This window comes from Pyrus communis, chromosome 15 (assembly GCF_041283825.1).
Source record: "Pyrus communis isolate YQ-2024b chromosome 15, ASM4128382v1, whole genome shotgun sequence".
In the NCBI taxonomy this organism is placed as follows: Eukaryota; Viridiplantae; Streptophyta; class Magnoliopsida; order Rosales; family Rosaceae; genus Pyrus; species Pyrus communis.
The window spans coordinates 8,566,107-8,588,985 of record NC_142579.1 but is presented as its reverse complement, the minus strand read 5'-3'; the positions used below and the strand labels follow the sequence as shown (position 1 = coordinate 8,588,985).

The window sequence follows — 22,879 nt, the reverse complement described above, 5'->3', positions numbered from 1 at the left end:
GCCGAATGCCTTACTTACAGAAGCAAACAAGTCCGCGTAACCACTAGGCTGTTAACCTTGGCTTTCTCCAATTTCGTAGGTTACGTAGCAAGTACCACAACACTGTAGGACTTGGTGTAGGTTGTTCCGCACTTAGAATGGTGAAGTTTATCAACTACGTAGCATGTCGGTAGTGGATAAGGCTTTGTATATGCACACTAGCTTGTTTAACCTTTCATAAGAATGTGCAGTTATATAAGTCTAACATGGCTTTACTACTCGAAGGGCAAACCATAGGCAGTCTTTCGAAAATCGTAGGCTACCTTAGTGCACTCGGTAGTAGCTTTAGGTTTCCAGGGCAGCCATTCATAGGGCATACTGCATAATGTGCCCCCTACGTCTCTAGGGCCCCGTTCCCCGCGGATTAGGCCAAGAAACCCAAAATCCTTCAGTTAGCTAAGCCTTGAAAAAAAAAAGCCATTGTGGCTACTTCTAGGAATCTTGGAGCAAGCCATCGTGCATCTAGTTATACTAGGGCAGCCCGGCTCATCCACGTCTGGATATTTTGAGTGTATAGTTTATCCTCCTATTTTGGAGAGTAGACCTATGTGGGTGTAGGGGAATTAATTTACCCTCTCGCACTGAAGAGCATGGTTGATCCCTCGAGGGCTGCAATTCCTACGGTGAGTCCCTAAGAAGGGCGTGATCTTCTTTTGAAGTGCATGATAGATAAGTTGTTATAGACATGTAGTTGAGCCAAGTTGTAAATTACTTATGAATTCCTCATTGAAAAATGAGTGAAATGAACGAATAATTTAGCTATAAAAGATTACACAACAACTGGATAGTCCTCGGTTTGCGAGGTGGTGCCCGTTGAGTTGTTTGAGTCTTTGTATCTTGATATGGTGGGAGGTCACACATGGTACTTCCTCAGGTTGTAGGCATTCCATTGCTTCTTGATCTTTTTGTCGTTCATGGTGGCGAGGATGTAATTACCTTTGCCACCTATCTACTGATCTTGTATGGACCTTCCCAGATGGAATCTATCTCTTTGGAGCCTTTTCTGCAGGCAGTGATGAAGGCTTTTCTTAGGACTAGATCTCTGGGTTAGAACTGTCGAATCTTGGCCCTTTTATTGTAGTTGGAGAGGAGCTGCTGCTGGTAGGCTGCAATGTGGGTAATGATCTGCTCGCGTTTCTTCTCTAACAAATCTAAGCGTTTGAGGGCAGCTGCTCGTCCTGTTAAGGATCACTCGGATTTTCTTGGGATGTGCTTCAATTCCTCGTTGGGTTACTAAGTACTCTAGGAATCGGCCTGAAGATACTCCAAACGTGCATTTGGTGGGGTTGAGCTTCGTCTTGTACTTTCTGAGGATGTTGAAAGTTTCCACTAGGTTGTAGATATGGTGTGACCGGTGCTTGCCCTTTACCATGATGTCGTCGACATAGACCTCTATGGTTACCCTAATTTGCTTTTTGAACATCATGTTTACTAACCTTTGGTAAGTGGCTCTTGTGTTCTTGAGGCAAAAAAGCATGACCTTGTAATAGGTGCCTCGCTAGATCACGAATGCGATTTTCTCTTTGTTGGGCTTGTACATGGCTATTTGGTTGTAGCCGGAATATGCGTCCAAGAAGCTGAGCAGCTGGTTCCCAGAAGTTGAATCTACTAGTACATCGATCCGAGGAACCGGATAAGGATCTTTTGGGCATGCTTTGTTAAGGTCAGTATAGTATACACAAACCCTCTATTTGCCCTTCTCTTTTTTCACCACTAGCACAATGTTGGCAAGCCATGCTGAGTGTGCTACCTCTTCTATGAATCTGGCTTCCAATAGCTTATCAACTACTTCGATGATCGTTACTAGTTCAGGTGTGAAATGTCTTCTCTTTTAGATCACTGGTTTGGCAACAGGGTTAACATGTAGCTTGTGGCAAGCTATCTCAGGATCGACGCCGGGCATGTCGAAATGTGACCATGCAAATACGTCTCGGTTTTCCCTAAGGAAAGCCATGAGTTCTTCCTTCTTGGTTGGGCTTAAACATGAGCTGATTCTAGCTGTCTTTTCCAGCTGCTGGGGATTAAGAATGATGTCTTCGACGTCTTCTTCGGGTTTTTATCCTATCTCGTTTGCTTGAGCGCCATCTTTTCGATCCGCTTGCTGTAATTGTTATTGGTAGTTTCTTTGTCCCTTTGGACTTCGGTAGCTTCTACGGGGGTAAATGTTCTCTTCTTTGACTCCTTTAACACTTGCTCAGTGCATCATCGAGATGTGCCCTGGTTAGACTTGATATTTCTTCCTTCTCATCCCAGGATACGGAATCGAATTTTTTGATACTTGACGGAAGTGACGGCATCCAGCTTGATCAACCAAGGTCTCTTAAAAATCCCATTGTAGGGGAGATGGGTTGCTTACAATCGTGAACGTCTATTTTGAGACAACTAGCAGTGTTTTCATGTCAAGTATGATGTGGCCGATGACAATTGAGGTGTGCCCGTTGAATTCGGTGAGTACTTCTGCTCAACGTATGATTGTGTTTTCCAGGCCCATCTTCTAAATGACTGAGAGTTGAAGTAAGTTGACTGCACAGAGTTGAAGTAGGTTGACTGCACTTCCATTGTTAACCATCATTCTGTCAACTATGGCGTGGGCCAGTTAGACAGATATTACTAGTGCGTCGTCATGTGGAAAATCGATGCCTTTTCCATCTTGCTCGGTGAAGCAAATGATGGATCCGGTTTGAGTGTCAATTGCTTGGACTTGTGAATATACCATTGATTCAAATTGTTTATGGCCCTCAAGTGCTCGGATTCGGTGAAGATGCCATTGGTTCGAATTGTTTTGGTTGGCGGCTTGTCGTCGTCGTCTGCGTTCCTTCTAGGCTACGCAGCTGGCTTGTCTAAGTATCTGTCGACCTTGCCTTCTTTCACGAGCTTCTCTAGATAGTTTTTCCAAGTGTAGAAGTCGTCGGCCGTGTGACCAGGACCTTGGTGGAATGCGCCGTATTTGGTGTGATCTAACTTGGAAGTATCTCTCTTTGATTGTTTCGGCAACTTGAACCATGGCTCGTTCTTGATGTTGCTGAGGATTTGGTGGATCGAAATTGAGAACTTAGAGTAGTTCTTTGTCGTCAAGCCTTATTTGGTTGTGGGTTGGTCCCTACATTTGGTTTCCTATCTGCTTTTCCTGGCCTGCTTTCCGTCCTTCTTTCTTTGAGCCACTACCGACTATTTTCGAGGCTGCTCGGGTGCCTTGTCTGCTCGTCGAGCCTCGTCCTAAAGTGCATGCTTATTTTCCAAAGCAAATAAGTCTGCTAGAGTTAGATTTTCTATCATGATTATTTCTCCGAACAGTGGGTGGTCTGTTAAGAGTTATTTTTGGAAGGTTGCACTTGTTATCAAGTCATCGCATCCAACGATATTTACCTTTTTTGCTTTGAACCTCTTCACGAAGTCGCAGAGCGACTTCTTTGGGTTTTTCTTCATGTTGAACAAGTGGTTGGACTTTTTCTTGATCGAGCAGTAGGATAAGTATTCTTTGGTGAAAACCAAGGAAAGATCATCAAAACTCCGGATGGATTGTGGTGGCAAGGTGTGAAACCAATCTTGCGCCTCGCCTTGTAAAGTGGTGGCGAATATTTTGCACATAAGAGCTTCATTGTTCCGATAAAGGACCATCGTGCTTCGGTAGTGCTTCAAGTGCCTTTCCGGATCTTCATCTCATTTGAAAAATGTGAAATATGGCATGCTAAACTTACGTGGAGGCTCTGCTTGCTTAATTTCATCTGTGAAGGGTGACTTACTCATGTTAGTCATATCTCATCGTAGTGCTTCATCAGTCATTTCGTTTGTTAAGGAACCTCTCTACCTCTTCACCTCTTCCTGAATTTGCCTTTGTTGGGGGTAGCAAAGCTTTCGGCTACCCCTGATCTTAACCTACTGGTCTAGGTTGCTCTTCTATATACTTGGCGCGTCTATCCCGCGGCTGCGGTGCATGAGGTAAATTCCTAGCAGGTGAGGGATTTCTTCGCAAGCTGTTGTTAAACTTGAGCCGAAATGGGCAACTGCTTATTTTCGTCTATCGTGCTGCCTACTCCGATAAAATGTGGAAGATGCTCATTGCGGGCCTAGCCACGAATGAACGCTTTGCCTGAAAAGCTGCTTATATTGATCACCAGAGTGGTCCCAACCGTGAGTGTATACTCGTTCATGGGCCTAATCGAGAGTGCACGCTCATCCGTGCGCTAAGATAGGAGTATACGCTATCTCGGAGACCCAATCTTGAGTGTACGCTACCCGAACACTCGGTTCGTGGCTAGTCGAGTGGCTGCTCGCAGGGATGCTGCTAGAGAGGTTCTTTGTCGGCCCTTGTCCTACTTCGAGACACCTCTTATGGGGCTTGTTGGATCTCAGTGCGTTGCAAGAGTTGATTCACCAAGGTCGTTTGTTGTGTAAAGGCGCTTGTTAACTTTATAACATGTTGGGACAAATGTTGTTCGCCATTCGGATTGGAAGAGCTTGGAAGGAATGCGGCTCCTTGAGAAATGGAAGGGTGGTAGACTCCGGGTGTGAGATTTGAGTTTGGAAATGTCAAATTTATTGAGAAGTATGGTGAAAATGCCCCCAACTCAATCATAGGTCTAGAAATTTGAAGCCAGGATGGTTAGACTAATCTTGGGCTGGCTTGGGTTGCTTGGGAAACCACGAGAACAGGTTGGGCCATAGAAGCAGGCTAGGCCACGAGAATAGCCTGCTCAACATGTGGCGCATGTGGGTGCAAGGCTTGGGCTCGGCTTGGCAACGCATTGGGCTCGCGTTGGATTTGGGCGACACGAGATGGCTCGGCTAGGGCTTGGGCCCTTGAGGGTTGAAGTGGCATGGCTCGGGCCGTGGTTGTGGCGCCATGAACTTTGCTATGGGTAGCCACCATGGTGGTTGCCACGGTGGTGCCTCGTGGGGGTGCCGCTCCACTTACTGTTATGTTGAGCCTTGTAGATCACCAATGAAAGCACCAATTTGTGGATGTAAATTTCTTCCTCCTTGTTCTTGGACAAAATTACACCTACAAAACAAATAATACCTTACGTCAAGATCAAGAGCCTCACATGCCCACAATGAATTTGGGGGTGTAGAGGGGTGGGATTTGGGCGAAGAACCTTCGATGCTAAAGTTAGAATTTTGAGGGAAAAAGTGTTTGGAGAATTTAGATAATTTAGCCAGAGAATTGGAATTGAGTTTTGGAGAGAATGTGGGTGTTTATATAGGGGTGTGGCTGGCCACCTTGGGAGGAGATGGACTGGCCACTTGGATGGATTTATGGATCAAGTTCATGATTTGTGTTTAATCAATTAATTAGCTAATTAATATAATAAAGAAATGCATGATTTAGGGGTTACTTTGTGGAGAAGATATGATGAGGGATGGATGAAATAGGTTATAAATAAATACCTATTTGGGCACTTTTGACTTGATTGAGGGATGATTACCCACTGCTCGCGAGTAAGAATTCCGGTGCGTGTCGAGGGTAATTTTGTCATTTTCACCCAAAAATTCATGTGTCGCCTCTTGATTATTTTTGGCTCCACAGTTAGTACTTTCAATGCTCCCCTCATGTTCCCACTCTCGCCATTTTCAATGAAAATGTAATAAACTATCTCCCATAATAATCTTAACTGATGATTTCCTATTTGAACTTTTTGTGAGAATGGAATAGGCTATCATCTTTCCTAAAATTAAAGTAAGACTTGCTCTCTTCAGACTTAAATGACTAATTGCTTTGGATGACACTTCCTGAAGAGATTCGACCATCATAATACTTTTGACGACATTCTCGTGTATAGAATAATTATTTGGGTTTGCTATTCATTGTTAGAATGTTCACGACTCATCCATTAACCAGTATAACAACTAATCAGAAAACACAACTAATCATTTGTATCTAGTTAATGTTGATGACATGCCTTTTCCAAGTTTGTTTTTCAAACCATTGGCCACTAATTTCTTGGCCCTCAAAATCATAGATGCTAGTGTGCATTTTCCAGTTGAGCTTCATCTGTTGTCCATTGTTTTCTTTGCCATGGTTAATGAAATAGTGATAGTACTACTGTTCTGTTTAAGAAATAGTCAGTGTTCAGTTTACGAAATAGTGACAATATTATTGTTTAGTTTAAGAAATAGTCAATGTTTAGTTTACGAAATAGTGATAGTATTAGTGTTCAGTTTAAAAAATAGCCAGTTTTCAGTTTAAGAAATAACGATAATACTAGTGTTTGGTTTAAGAAATAGTTAGTGTTTTGTTTACAAAATAGTGATAGTATAAGTGTTTGGTTTAAGAAATAATTAGTGTTTAATTTACGAAATAGTGGTAGTACTAGTTTACGAATTAGTGATAGTAATAGTGTTCGGTTTAAGCAATAGTCAACGTTTAGTTTACGAAATAGTGATAGTATCAGTGTTCAGTTTAAGAAATAGTCAGTATTCAGTTTAAGAAATAGTGATAGTACTAGTGTTCGGTTTAAGAGTTAGTCATTATTTGGTTTGAGAAATAGTTAGTGTTAAGTTCTAAATATAATCAGCGTTCGATTCTAGAAATAATCAATGTTCAGTTGTAAAAATAACTAGTGGTAACATGACATGACACAAACTTAAAAAATTGTCCAAACTAAAGATAAAATCACTATTTCGAAATTAAAATAAGCATTGTTTATCAAACTGAAAAATGAAAAATTTTCTTTATTTTTTGTCTTGTAATGTTATTTCTTAGTTTGTTCCAAAAAAATTATGAAACAATAGTCAAATAAACATACAATAAAATAAAAAGTAAAAATTGTAACATTTATGGAGTGAGAGTAGAGTGATATGAGAGATGAGAGAAAAAAAAAATTGATGTGAATGGGTGAGGTGAGAGGTGAAAGGTGAGAGGAGAGAGAAATTTGATGGGAATATGTGAAAGATGGGAGAGAGAGGAGCTAATAACGGTGGAGGGACAAATAGAGAGGGAGGGAAAGTATGTGTGATTGAGTGATGTGATGCGCACATCAGATTTTGTTTTTTTATTTTTTGTTTTATTAATTATTATGTTAAACTTTTGTCATTTTTATTAAAACTTAAGTCATTTTTATTAAAATTTAAGCCCTCTTTATTAAATAAAGTTAGTGAATGATTTTTGGCTAATAAAAAGTTGAGAGAAGTCCTTTTTATTAAAGCTCATTTTATTTTATTTATTATTTCAGTGATGTGATGCGCTTGTCAGATTTTGTTTTATTAATTATTATGTTAAACTTTTGTCATTTTTATTAAAATTTAAGCCATCTTTATTAAATAAAGTTAGTGAATGATTTTTTGCTAATAAAAAGTTGAGAGAAGCGCTTTTTATTAAAGCTCATTTTATTTTATTTATTATTATTTATTATTATTATTATTATTATTATTATTATTATTATTTCATAAAAAAGCACATTGGTAAATCTTCCAACTATATGAAGATTAAAATTAAACATTAAACACTTTGATCAACAATTTACTTACCAAGGTTTAGCATTAAAATGTTATATAGTGAATTAAATAATAAAACTTACGCACAAGGATTCACATTGCGCCTCACAAGCTTAAAGGTCAAACTGAAGTCAACCCTTCCTCTTCCAGGGCATTTCATTTTACACCTTCGAAATTAAAATAAGAAAATTTTTGGGACAGGGGCCAAAGAGGGAATGCACGTTGCATGAATGCCTATTTTGTGGTTGGTTGGGCGGCTGCTTGTCGAGACTTCTTTGGAAAGCAATAATTCAATTCGTCTCTGGTTCAATTTTCGGGTCGCTGGTCAGACCGGCTGGTTCTGCCTGAATCAGCTCCGGTCCGATGACTATGGTCGAATTGCTTGAACAGGTTTGGGCGTAACTCTAGCACGCGGGCGTTGGAGCAGGTATGACCTGTTGGACCGCATGTTGGGCCTACGCAAAAGGCTGGGCTGCTTGGGCCTTTATCTGTTGGGCTTGTGTTGTAGCTGGAGGCGTTGTGGCATGGGTTGTGTTGTTGCCTTCTTGTTTATTAGATACAGTTGCAGTGGTAGAGGGTGGTGGCAACCGTCGTCGCTCTGTGGTACACTGCGTGGGTGAAAACCCAAGCACATAGGGAGTGTCGTTCATCACAGAATTTCCTATCATTATATCTTTTCTCTAGTGACTGATCAAAGAACATTAAAAAAATTCAGTGACAGAAAATTCCGAAAGGAATTGCAAGAGCATGTTCAAGAATTAAATCAAGCTCCCAATCAAAGCACCAATTTATGGTTGCAAAAATCTGCTGTCTTCAATTTTGACGAATTTGTACCTACAAAATAAATAAACACTTTTGATCAAAGGCTAGAGCCGCACATACCCACAAGGTGAGTTTTTTTTTTTTTTTGGAGGGGGTTTGACTAATTGATTTCTGATGTCTAAGTTAATTTCTTTAAAAAGAGCGAAAATTTGATGAGGGCATTTTCATAATTTACGATTAAAAATTCCTTAATATGGTGTACTTTCGAACATATATTTTAAGAATTAATTTATAAAATTAACTGAATTTAAAAAGAGAGAAGGGCACGTAGGTTGAAATTTGAGCCTTCTTCCTTCGATGGCATGCATATTTCCCATTAAAAAAAAAGGTCAGAAGACAGGAGAGCTATCATTCCTTAGCAATGGGAAGCAAAGGGAGCGTCAGACATGGCGCCCCAAACTGCTGTGAAGCAAATTTGGGTAAAGCTTGACCTTGAGTATGTTGCAAGAAAATACTAGTACTATAAAATAGATATAAAATAAAACACCTGCAAAAGACGACTGACATGAAATAATGAAAAGGTCTCCACATACTCTACTCCGGTGACTAGAAGTGCATTTCTTTTCCGAGGCAAATTGGCTGCCCTTTTGTTTGAATGTTTTTTTTATTCTTTTTTATTTATACGGTCACAGTTAAATTACATTAACATTTTATATTTTTATTATTTTTATAAAAATATAAAATGTTAACGTGGCTTAAACATGATTGCATAAAATAAAAAAGGATGGAAAAGGCACCAAACAAGTAGGCAGACAGTCTGCCTCCTTTCTTTTCTTTTCGAATCAGAGTTAGAGTGGCATGCATGTAAATTTTACGTGTGTCTCTTGACTCTTTTATGAGTAGTGCTATTGATATTATATTTTTGTACCATATTTTCATATCATTTTAGGTGACATTTAATGTGGATAGCCACATTATTTGAATTAATTAGATTTTTAAATTTAATTCATTATTTAATAAACTAATAATTAAGAAAAACTAATTAATTAAATGATTGTTGTGGTATACGATGAGTCTTTCTCCTTCATTTTTTTTAGGTTTTGCAAATTTTTCAAATGATGTAACTGTCCACATCAAATATCACATAAGATGGTATAGAAAAAAAAAACATAGTACGAATAGCATTACTCCTTTTTTTATCCATTTTCATAACCGTGATGGGCACATTTGTTCAGCCACTGTGTCATACCAGTGTTTCAACCCGTATTGATATTGTCACTAATCCTATGAGTTAGACTTTTTCATATCTTTTGCAAATGATGCTAATGGTTTTCATGTAATATTTCAATTGTGAAAATTTTCAAATCCAACTATTTTTTATCTTTAAAATTTCAATATATAGTAGAATGTTGTTTCTCAATGCGTTACTTTTTTGGGGTGAATAGGGTAAAGGCCCAAAAAATAATAATTAACTAGCTAGAGATCCATCGAGACCAACCTCGACCAAATAGGACAAGATCTCCAAGTTGAAGAGGTTGAACTGTTTGATTTTGTTCCATCGATATATGATGTTTTGGGATCATGAGGAGATTAATCTGACTTCCATATTCCTTTAGCCCGCCTTGGTTGAGGAATCATCTTACTACAATACTAGATCGAATTCATTGGTTTCGACAAATTCTGCTCGTCATTTGGCTCGGGAAGAAGTGTCACATCCTGGTCCGTATCCTCATCACATCCAGAATTCGACTCCACAGTATCACGATATTGTCAGCTTTGGACCTCAACCACGTTCTCATGGTTTTATTTTTGGGAACTCAGACGAGAACTTTTCAGTGGGTAACTCATCGTGGGCTTGCGCTTGCGCGCTACTCGCTTAACTTCAGAGTTCTGATGGAACTCGAAGCCAATGAGCTCCCAAAAGGTATCGTACTAGGTAGAGATGAGAATATACATATAAAGCTTAAATGATCCACTTTTCTGGACGATATGAAATCTCACAAGAAGGATATATAATAAGGAACCAAAAGAAAATATTAGCAGCAATCAATTTATTGCGAGACAACCCAGGATGTGAATACCGATTTATTGTGTGCCTCTCTTGAGCTGGTGCTCTTCATATAGTTAATTGTAATCTATATGCATTTGCCCCTTCACTAAATGAAATTTGTCTTTCTCAAAAAAATAATAAAAACTGATGCATCTAATCCTTCATGTTTTGCTTGCTGCACTCACTGTGGAGACTCCGACGCCAATTGCTTCGTTACAACTGTAGGAGTTGGTCAAAACCCATGCATAAAAATGAACGGCCATCTCTCTCGTACACATGCATTAAATGCTATGCGCAGCTCCATCTCTTTCAATCACTCTCTGTCTCTATCTCTCTCAAACCTCTCTGTCTGTCTAAAGTGCCCCTCTGCTTATGGGTTTAAAGCTGTCAAGTACGGACCTTTTCTTTTCTTCAACCTAGCTTCTAGTTACGAAGCTTCCTAGCTAAGAGCTTAAGCTTCTCTTTATAAAGTAATCATCATAGAATATTATATGATTTAATTGTAACTGTTTAAATAAGAAAAGATAAAAATTAAAAAAAATAAAACAGTAGAGAAAATCCTATTCCAATCATTTTTGCGCACCATGTCACTGTTGCATACAGTATTGCGATTATCTGATGATTTTACATTTATTTATATTTTGATTAGGAAGCGCCAGGCCAATTTTACTCCTCAAATTGTGCCCATTGTCGAAATACACAGTTTTATTCGCGAACATTTTGCAGTAAAAAACTGGAAATGTTGATGGAACGCCTAGGAACCCTCATTCTATATATATATATATATATACATAAGAAATAATATGTTTTGTTTAGCATTTTCCTGATAACAACTATATCTTCGGTGATTATTATGTGTAAAGGAGATAATTTGCACGTATTATTTTTATAACCTCACATTTTTTTTTTAATTATGACCGTTGAAATGAATAAATCATACAAGAATAAAGAACAAGATTAAACATGAAAGTGTATAGGCTTAAATAGGTGTGTATTTAACATTTCTTGGGTGCACCATCCATAGATGACAATAAAAAATGCAAAGAGGAAAATTAGTTGTATTTATGTAGAAAACTAGAGTTCATCCTATAAATAATCGTGTGACGTTATCATTGATCCATCAATTCCATCTAGTTTATTAATTTGTTGTGTTTGAGTTGATGCACATAAGTTGTCAACATAACTATTAAGAAACAAGAAAACAAAATTTTGATTTCTTCAAGTGATGTCACTCTCATAAATAAGGAAAAAAATAATGAAAAAGTTGTTCTACATAGTATTATTCTTTTCGTATCTTGAAGGCCATAACTAATGTAGTAACGTTAGCCCCGGCTCAGACAGACCAATCATTTGAGAAATTAATGCAGGTTTAAATTAAATGGACCAAAACCTTCACCAAATTTATCATCAATGCATGCATGCTAATTTAGAAACCAAACAGCAGATTGAAGAAACTGCAGTTCATGCCCTTGTTATTTAAGAAAGTATTCCCTATTTTTATTTTCTAGAATGTAAGGATGGTAGCTGCCAGTAGGATTCTGTGAGTGCAAAAATTAAGGCTCAAGCAATCAGCCACTACTTAAATTTGGGGGAGTGGAGCTAGAATAAAGGAGCACGATCGAAGACTTCCATGAAATATGGAACATGGAGAAATAGAGGGAAAGTGGAACTTGGAGCCCAAGTATTTTATGTCTATAAAGGAACTAGAATCCCACGAGAACAGGGGAGGAGAAAAGGGGAAGTCTCAGATAGCTTTACAATGTCTTGCAATTATTTTGAACAAAGACTGACTTGAGCGGCGGAGTGTTTTTTTGCAGGTCCCTTCCTTCCACATTGATAGCGAGTGAAGATGGTGTCATGGACTTCTCATCACGGTTACAGAATTTACTTGTTGGAAGATTGGAGGATCTGAATTTTTCCGCTCCAACAGTTAGCGCCATTTGTGAGAAACGTAAAAAACTGTATGGAGAAACTGTGAACGCCGTCTAAGCTAGAATGGGGGCATGGATTAAAACCCCCAATAGTGAAGATTCTCTACCCTCCCTTATGATTTCACGAATTGGCAAGAAAAGTGGCAATGTCGCAAACAACCTAGGATGGATTATGGGTGAGTGTTGAAGGAAGAAAGAAAAATCAGAAATGCATGATGGCTACTGGACGTGAGACTAGCCGAGAATTTAGGGCACATCATATATCACGCAAACAAGAAGATGAGAATTTATTTGCTTCTTTATGTAGTATTTATCAACAAGAAATTAAAATAACTTTTATGATAATATAATCCTAATTAAATATCAACTATATATACTAATCGTTGTTGTTATTAATTTGGAGTCTTGGTATAAAGCAATGATTCAGAGTTCAGCGTTGCACCAACCAACTTTGGCAGCATACGAGCTTCTATCCTCGGCCACTGCTCTATGGACGTTGTTTATGCTACAAAGTGGGCATGAGTCAAAGACCCCAAATAGATAAGTTTTATGATTTCTTTTACAATTTCATGAGATTTATAGCCTTTTGTCATTGCACTTCGTGTAGTAGCACAAGAGGAAAGAGATTCGCTGACTTCAGAATTTTCACAAAAGAATTTCTTAAAAAGTCTGCAAATTTCGAGAAATTTAGAGTGGGTAACCATATTTCATATCAATGGATGTATGCAGTATTAGCATTCGGTTATAATATGGCTGACAAACCATCAAAGTGGGGGGGGGCGTGATTTTAAGGATGCTATTTCTTTCGTTCGGTGTGAAAAAAAGGGTGAAACCCTTGCCAGCAATTCACATAACAGGAAACAATTTTTTAGTAAGCAATTGAATTGGAGAAGGACCATTGACAATGCAAGTGTTGAAAACTTGAAAGTGAAACTAGGCTAAAGCAACACAACTCATCCCCAGCAGTATGCGAGCCTTTGTCCTCCGCGACTGCTCCAATCCACTTCATTGTTAAAATGAGACGATTGGTTAGTCTCAAACTTGGAGCCATCCAACAATGCTAATTCAAAGGAGCTAATAAAGCCATTAAGCACCAATTAGTTGGTAATGGAGCATGATCTAAACCCCAAGCAGGGAAGATTTCTTCTCTTTTATTATTTCAAGGTTACTACGTGAACTATGCATTTTTATCATAGCATGTAACAAAATGGTATGGTAAGACATTTTACTATGGGTCTTCTTTAATACAGCTTAAGATGAGATAACGAGTATCATCCCTTCATGGCTCTAAATTGTACAAAATTCTCATATGTCATAGATAGATATCTAAGTTTTCCAGTAATGTATGCAGTTGTCCAATTGTGCAAAAGTCATATTTGTGCAGTGAAAAATTCAATTACCAATAAAGAGAGGCATGAGCTCAAGGCAACAAAGATGCTATCTCTAGTCTAGGTTATGAGGATGGTTGTTATTGAAAACGACATTTACCAAGAGTGACAATAAAATTATTCACAATTCATGCTTTCATATACTGTGTCTACTGAATGGAGTAGATCCAATGGGGGCAAGCAACTCACATTCAAATGCCTAATTCTCACAAGGTGCATTAAATGTATGATACTATCTCAAGAGTCATCTGCAGATGAGAAAAGAAGGAAATAAGTAATGCACATCCCTCCATTATGTGTTGAATAGCTTGTATAGTGAGGGCAACTAATATTCAACTCCAAGGCGCAGTTATGGTCGAGCGTCGAGCTCATGACCGAATATCATTTCCATGGTCGAAGACCGAACTTATGGCACAAGTTAAAGCCTCCAAGAGAAGAATTCTTTTGGCCCCCTCTTTTACAATCTCATTTGCATGAAACGATATTGCTACATGTTATAACATTGCAGGTGCTAGAGGAATTTCTTAGTCACCTAATAAGATAAGACTTCTCACTATATTCTAATTTTTGACAATAGGATCATGGCAAGATTTTCAATTATCAACTATTTTCTGAGTGGTCAATTGCCATTAAGCTTCATAGGCTTAATATAACAGGAAAGCAATGCTATTCATGGGACATGACACACTCTGTTTGGTACATCAACTTAAATGGAAGTTATATACATTACATTGCATGAAACTATAATATGACTATTGCATACACTGACTTGCAGATAGTGTGAAAATTGATGCAGTTGCTTTACTTTTGCTTATGGGAGTCGAAGCTCCCATATGAATATACTAGTTCCTTTTTTTTTGTTTCTCCCTTCATAGCTCTCAATGCATGTCAGTATGTCGATATGTGGAACTTGATTCATTATCCGTTGACATCAGGAATGCAGGCCCCCATGCCTTATTTGAACTAGATTTTTTACTTATTTGATATTTGGATCTGGGTTCATTGCTTATCTATATATTGTGGAGAAGATACACTCTCAAGCCTCACTTGAACACCAACACCGTTGATGATTTTTTTACTAATGTATTTCATAACCTTGGGACCATGCTATCAATATGTAACGTGAATATGCAGAGTTGAATTGCTCTTATATGCACAAGCACGCATAATTCTCATGAAGGGACAAAACTTCTGCTTGACCAAGTTGAGTCTAACAAAAATTTGTTGAAGACATTTGTGTAATCAGGACATGGGATATGAGAAGATTGAAAAGCCACTTATAGGGAGTGTACTCAAGACTTTTGAGCAAAAGAAAAACACTCTACATCAACTTCATCGACGACGAAGTTGCCTGAGAGAAATGTTCGAATAGAAGAATTCAACATGTGAATGTTTAAGGCGCAACAACTATGGGTGCCGCACCAACTAGCGAGTGAAGATGGTGTCATGGACTTCTCATCACGGTTACAGAATTTACTTGTTGGAAGATTGGAGGATCGAAATTTTTTCTCTCCAACAGATTCTTAACAATTGGCCTTTTTATTATTTTTCTTGAAAAAAAACAAAAGAACAAAAATACCATATTAATCCATTCTATTTATTTTTTACAATGGAATTTAAAGAAATTTTAGAAACATATATCATTCAAGAACAAGATTGCAAAAGTTTTGCCCTTTAAAGATGCGTACGCACATTTGACTCAAGAAACTTTGGAGACTCCCCAATGACCTAAGAAAAACAGCTTTTCACAGGGGCTAGGCAGGAAAAAAACACTTGGTGGAGTTTGAAATTAGTGGACGAAGAAGAAGCATAGGAAGAAGAAGAAGACTATTATATCTTCACATTTGATAAATATTCCCAAATGGCGTCACCACAAAGTCAATGAGAAACTGATCAAGGTGGACCCGAATGGGTGTCCAAGTCGGTGCACGATGCTAATAAACCAAAAGTAGCATGTGAAGAACAAAGATATTAAGAAGTTTCTGGATTAAGCATGTGAAGAAAAAGTTATTAAGAAGTTTTGGGATTAAGTGATTTGATTAGGGATCTAAGTTTTTAGATCAGGAGGCTAAATTTTTTTTTCTTTATTTTTTTCTTATTGGTCAAACATAAACTTCATTGATAGAAGAACATGTTATAGGAGATAAACATAAAAATGCAATTAGGCCGAAAAGACAACGAAGCCAAACAAAGCACCTGAAGACCGAATTAGACTCAATAGCTTGACAAAATTCGTCACCATCACAGCCACTATGTAACTCACCATTCCGATAGCAGAAACACCATCAACACCAACAAAAAACAAAGGCCCCAAAACAAAAACAAAAATACAAATACAAAGCAGCCTAAAATTAATAACGAAATAAATCCCTAATTTCACAAGACCTAAGATCCACAAACAATATAATAAAATTCTCCAAAAACACTCAACCAACAAAAGAAACAACTAAACCAAGTAACCATGTCCACCACCCAAGGACCAACAATAGAATAATTCCCATATAAACAAAGCAAGTAGACAAATCACAATTAAAACCGTAGAAAGAGGTGGCGCAGAGACCCAAACCACCAAAATGGTTTTGCACACCTTCATCTGAGTGAATGATTACTCGTTCTCAAGGTGTTTAGCGAACACAATGGCTAGATAAGTCTTCTCATTCGAAGGCAAGCATTTGGCAGGGAATTTGATGATATATGGGTAAAGGGATGGAAAGATAGATGATAACATATGTATGAGACACAAAGTGGAGAAATATGAAATGTTGTAAAATTAGGGATTTGAGATATTTTCGGGCTAATTTGGATTCAATGCAGCAAAACAAAAGTCTCTAAGGAATGAGCAAAAAATCGAAAGAAAGAGAACCAAATGGTCCAATTAGGGGTCAATCTCAGGCCCACCACCACTGAAAATCAGGGACTGGGGAGAGCCACCATCAATAAGGCATACCACCATCTTTGGAAGATGGTGCAAGTGGTATCATCCTTTTTTGCTTAACTGCCTTTCTTCGATCCTCTTTTTCTTTGCTTCCTACACTCCCTGCAATCTCTGCAATCTCTGTGATCTGCAATCAATGATCTACAATCTCTACGCTATCTACAATATTTGATTTCTCTGCAATTTCTACAATGTGCAATCTCTAAGCTTTGATTACTACCAAATCATGATCGACCTTCTATTCTCTGTGATATGTAGTTACGATGACATCGTCAAGCTCATCTCCAGTGAATCATGAAGTTCTCACCCCAAATTCATCTTTGATGAACCCTAATTTCACAGCGGTTCCTCATTTTCCCTCAATTTCTTCAATTTTAATTCATAATATAAGCTGTATGGTTCCTACGAAGATCAAACGAGATAATTATCTTATCTAAAAGGCATTATTTGCTCCAATTTTTCGTCGATATAAGCTTACATGAATTGTTGATGGCTATGAGGTTTGTCTCTCATCATTTATTCTTGATGCATCTGGCAAGAACATTGGAATTCCAAATCAAAACTTTGATTTGTGGTATGAAAAGGATCAAAATATCCTAATTTGGTTGAATTTTATTTTCAGAAGATCTTATTCCTTTCAAAGTTGGCGTCACATCATCTTGTGAATTATGGATCAATTTTGAGCAATGCTTTTGAAGTGTCTCAGTTGCTCACATCCATTAGCTTCGATCTCGCCTTCATTTTGTTTAGAAAGGAGATCTAGCATTTTTAGAGTATATTCAACTCATCAAGAACATCTCTGATGCACTATTGGCTGCTGAAGCTCCGGTTTCTAAAAATGATCTAATTGCGGTCACACTAAATGGCCTCTCTGATGATTATGAGTCATTCATTGACTCGATTATGCTTTGCATCTCGTCCACCTCTTAGGATGAATTACATGGACTGCAAACCACAAACCACAATGCCTTGCAACCCACAAACCTTAATGCCATAATCAGCTATCTCAATCTTAACTACTTACCACTACTAATGCCATAATGGAAAGGGATTTAACCAACTCATCACCTCTACTTACCACTACTAATTCTTCTTCATTACCACCTATTTCACCAAGTCCAAATCCCTTTCCATTACTACCACAACCATCCATCACCACAAACACTCATTCCGTGATCAAGATCCAAAGCTGGGATCTTTAAACCAAAAGCCTTAGCAGGCACTAAACATCTACTTGATACTTTAAACTTTGTTTCCATTACTTACCTACAAGCCTCTTAACATAATCATTGAAAGAAAGCCATGGCTGAGGAATTTCAAGCACTATAGTCTACAGGAACTTGGTTTCTTATTCCTTCTTCTCCAAGTCAAAATTTGGTGGGATGTAATGGGTTTTTCGAATTACAAGGAAACTAGATGGCATTGTGGACAGGTACAAAGCCTGTTTAGTAGCCAAAGGGTTCCATCAATAAGAGGGAATTAATTTTTCAAGAAACCTTTAGACTAGTTGCCAAACCTGTAACTATCAGGATTCTTTTGACTTTAGCAGTGCAGTTTGATTGGTTCTTAAACCAATTGGATATCAGTAATGCCTTCTTGCATGGAACACTCAAGGTGGAGGTCTTCATGCAACAACCTCTGAGTTTTATTAATCAATCTAAAGCCTTTTATGTGTACAAGCTCAATAAATCTCTATATGGTCTAGAACAAGCCTTCATAACATGGTATGACAAACTAGACTTTGCTTTCTCTCGGTTTCCACAACTCTCGATCATATTGTTTTTTCTGTTTGTTACATTTGAGCATGCCCTTGTCATTGTCCTAGAATATGTTGATGATATACTAGTAATTGGAACTAATGCTCAGTTTGCAAAGCTTTCATTCATAGGCTAAGTCAACTTTTTCTAGTAAAAGACTTAGGCCTTTTACACTATTTCCTGGGTTTGGAAGTACACAGAAGCTCAGGAGGTATCTTTCTATCCCAACATAAATATGTAATCGATCTTCTGCTCAAAACACACACGGATGGCAACAAACCTTGTGGTACACCTCTTGGCATTCAAAAATTGGATCTTAGTGGTACACTCCTTTCTAATCCATATGAATACATATCTATTGTTAGGGCATTACAATATTTGACTTGGACTAAGCTTGACCTATCTTTTGTTGTTAATCAACTCTGTCAATTCTTACATTGTCCTAGAGACACATTTTCAGTCTATTAAAATAGTTCTAAGATTTCTCAAAGGTATTGTTGATGAAGGACTTTGGTTCAAGAAAAGTTCACTGCATTTAATTGCCTTCTCGGATGTTGATTAGGTAGGATGTGTGTTTGACAGGCGTTCTACCAGTAGCTACTATGTTTACCTTGGTAGTAATCTCATTAGCTAAAGTGCAAAGAAGCAACGCAGAGTTGCTCGTTCCTCCATTGAAGTTGAATATCGATCCTTGGCACACACATCTGCAGAGGTCACTTGGATATGCAAAATCTTCAAGGACGTAGCCTTTCCTTTATCTAAAGTTCTAGTGCTTTGGTGTGACAATGTGTCTGCCATCTCTTTAGCATCTAATCCTGTCTTCCATGCTAGAACCAAACACATGGAAATTGACTATCACTATATTTAAGGACTTGTCTTGGCTTATCTTCTCAAATTTCAATTTGTTCCTAATCACAATCAAATTGCAGATATTCATACTAAATCTCTGTCCAAAGCTCGTTTTCAGTTTCTCAGGTCCAAGGTTTCTTTTTGGCACTCATCCATTCAACTTGAGCGGGGTGTAAAGAGACACATCATCCTCAATCAAGTGAACAGTGCCAGCTAGACTCCAAGTCATCAGTACATTTAGCAATTACTTAGTGTAGAAGTTTTGTTTGTTGTAACTGCATTCTAACTAATCATAGCTTAAGGTTAACTAGTTACATTAGTTGATAACTAATCTTTATTGACTGACTTGTATAAATACCCCATTGTAAATCATTTTAATCAGTGAGAAATATCTTTCTAATACAAGCTACCATCAGCGACAAATAGCGCAAAACAGCTAACAGGGAATTCCTGGCAAGGCAGATAAAGAAGGGGAAAACGGGTGAGAGATAAGGACAGTGTGAGAGAAGAAAGTTGGTGGGAAGCATGGAGAAAGCAGGAGGAAGGGGAGGGGCTACTGCCTACCCATAGATGATAGACCCAAAATGAGTGGGTGGCAACTTAAGGGTTTCTAGATATTTTTCTCATAAGCGGCACACTAGGCTTGAGTTTTCTAATTTTTCGACCTTTTTTAAAATGATTTATATTTTTTATAGCCACACAAGCAAACATGTGGAACCTACGTTTGCCACGTCATTACGCTTAATTTGACAAAATTGACCGTGTAAAAGATTGAAATTAAAGCATAACTTTTGTATAACATTACAATATTTTAAAGATGAGGTGTTACACCAAAACTTGAGAATGTAAACTGAGATGTTTTAAATATATAAAGCCTTTCCATACTTTTTCATTAAAAACCAAACAATTTGCTACCACTGATCTACACCAACCTTAACTCCATCGAACATATAGCATATAAATCTTTGTTTATTTAAATTACAAAACGAAAAATAACTATTTAATTTTCATTTCTCAAACAATTTTCATTTTGGTTGTCCTGGAATTAAAATTGGAAATGTACCCAACCACCACCTATGAGTCTCTCTCTCTCCCTCTCTCTCTAAAATATATATTATGCCGCCATATGTGGAGTATGGAGCCAGATTGTCTGCCTTCTTTTTTGGATGTTCTTTTCATCTTTTTTTATTTTGTGTGGTTAAGTCATATTAATATTTTATATTAATTTTTTTTTATAAAAATAATAAAATAAAAAATAATAAAAATGTAAAATATTAACATATTTTAACCGTGATCGTACAAATAAAAGAGAATAAGAAGGGCACCAAACAAAAAGGCTGACAATCTACCTTCGTAAAGTATAGGGGTAGTTTGTCTTGTATAGAAACAAAACCATGAGAGCATTAAATGAAGAGACATCATGACTTCTACATGCACCTGCCAATTCTCATCAGCGCTTTGATCTTATTCCCAAAATTGCCTAAAGAAAACACCCCAGTTCTGAAAAGCCTATTCCTTTAGCCATATAGGTACTAAGCTCACCGCAAATTACATCCTAACCGTTCATCCACACACGCACCCTAATATGCTTAACAACAAGCTTACACTCCAAACCCTCCCTCCACCCACAGCCCTTTGCCGTTTGCCTTTTGATTCTAAAACCCTTCTCTCAGTTCTCAGTTTTCAGTTATCTGATCTCTCTCCCATGGCTTCCTCTAGCTACAATCCACAACCAAAAGGTCCCCAGCTGAACCCGTATGCAGAACCATGGAAACCCAATACTGTTGTTTGCCAACCCTTTTCTACTCCAAATAATCTTCAGCTTCCTAGGGCAGGGAGACGTCCAGGTTACAGTAAGGGCAAAAGGGTCCACCCAAGCAAAATTTTCAGTGGCCCCAATATTCCTTCTCCTCCTCCTCCCAGGAGAACATCAGATAGGACGAGTAGGCCATGGAAGAAGTTTGATCATGGGGCAAAGTGGGTTCCGAAAAACAAGGGGAAGATGCAGCTGCATGAAGAAGAGAAGAAGCTTGTCATTCCTTTTTCATCTTGTCCTGATGGACAAGCAAGGTCTCGTATAACCACTGTCATGGTTAAGAATATTCCCAATCAGTTTAAGTATAACACCCTCTCTCTCTCTCTAGATCTCTCTGTCTGCACTTTGAGATTTTGGATTTTTTTGTGGAACAAAGGGATCGTAACTTTATTGTGGATTGAAAAAAGAGAGATTGAACTATGAAAAGAAAAAGAAAAAAAAATCGAACCTTTATTTTGGTTTGAAAATAAAAAGGTCGGAATATTATTTTGGTTTGAAAATAAAGTTTGAAAACGTTCTTACAAAATTCCTAATCTCTCTCTCTCTCTCTCTCTCCCCCTCTCTCTCACTCTGTTCATTTGGTAGTTTGGATTTGTTGTTCAAGAAAAAGGATAAAGTTTGAAACTTGATTTTTGTTTGAGGAAAAAGATCGTAACCTTTCTGCGTTTGTGCATGTTTTCTGCATCTTTCCACACTCTCACTGTTCATATGGAGTAAAATGAAAATAGCAAATCTCTTTTGTCCCTCTTTCTTTAAAGATCGAACTTTTCGTCTCCAATGTTTACCTTTTCCGTCTGAAACAAGTCTTGTCTGAGAGTACATGTGATTGTGTTTCAATAACGCTTACAATATAATAACAACATACAGAACATTACATGCATTAAATTTTATTTTAATTTATAAATTAAAGCATGTCTGCAAATATTGATGTGTTTATATATGTAGGAGGACTGATTTTCTGAACGTACTGAAAACGCATTGTTATCAAGAGAACCAAATGCGTCACATACGCGATGAACGAAACAAGTCCAAGTTCGATTTCGTTTATCTGCCCATGGACTTCAAGTGAGTAACATTTAATTTTTACTACACTGAAATTAATTAGTTTTCTCAAACCTTGTTTGTGCGGTTTTAGTTTTGATTTTCGATAATTTTGTTTCCATATATGTAGGAGAAAGCGGATTTCAAATCTGGGTTATGCGTTTGTGAATTTCACAAGTCCTGAAGGAGCACTGAGATTTTACTGGGAATTTCACAACCGACCTTGGAGAGTAGGATTCAACCCAAAAATATGTGAAGTTACACGTGCCGAAATCCAGGTTAATTGACTAATAAACCTGAGTACTTTGTTTTGATTATATAAGATAGATTTTCTAATTAAAACTTTTATCTATTTATTTATTAAAAAAAAAATTCTGAGTTTTTATTTTGGAACTGGGATCTTCGAATTTCAGTGAGTGAGCTTATTTTTTATATTATTGATTTTCTTATTTGGTTTTGAAATATTGTAGGGCAAGAGTTCTCTAATGGAAAATTTTAGGTACAAGCGGTTTTGGTGTCACCTACATTCGTACCTGCCGGTCTTTTTGGCACCTGCATGTGACGGTATGAATTTGCCTAAGGTAACCGTGGTCGGAAAACTTGCTGGCAAATCATCTTACTACAAGTGATCTGTGCCTTGTGAGGTTCATTTGGTCATATATGTTTATATATAGGGATATATATATATATATATATATATATATATATATATATATATATTCTAAGCTTCAATGATTCTACATATTTGGTGTCTTAATCTTACCTGAAATCTGAATTGTAAATATATGGTCATATGATGTGCCATGATGTTGGCTTCTTAAGTGAGGAACTTCAAATGAGTATCTTTAAATATGTGTGCTATGTGAAGTGGTTGATG

At 37.6% G+C, this 22,879-nt stretch overlaps 1 long non-coding RNA gene across 1 annotated transcript; it reads left to right on the top strand.

The window, feature by feature from the left end:
• The first annotated feature begins 21,913 nt into the window (after window positions 1-21,913).
• Window positions 21,914-22,649, top strand: LOC148690489 (uncharacterized). The gene is made up of 3 exons (XR_015956845.1): window positions 21,914-22,026; window positions 22,133-22,280; window positions 22,473-22,649. It is a non-coding gene; the product is annotated as an uncharacterized LOC148690489 (long non-coding RNA).
• Window positions 22,650-22,879: the final 230 nt, after the last annotated feature.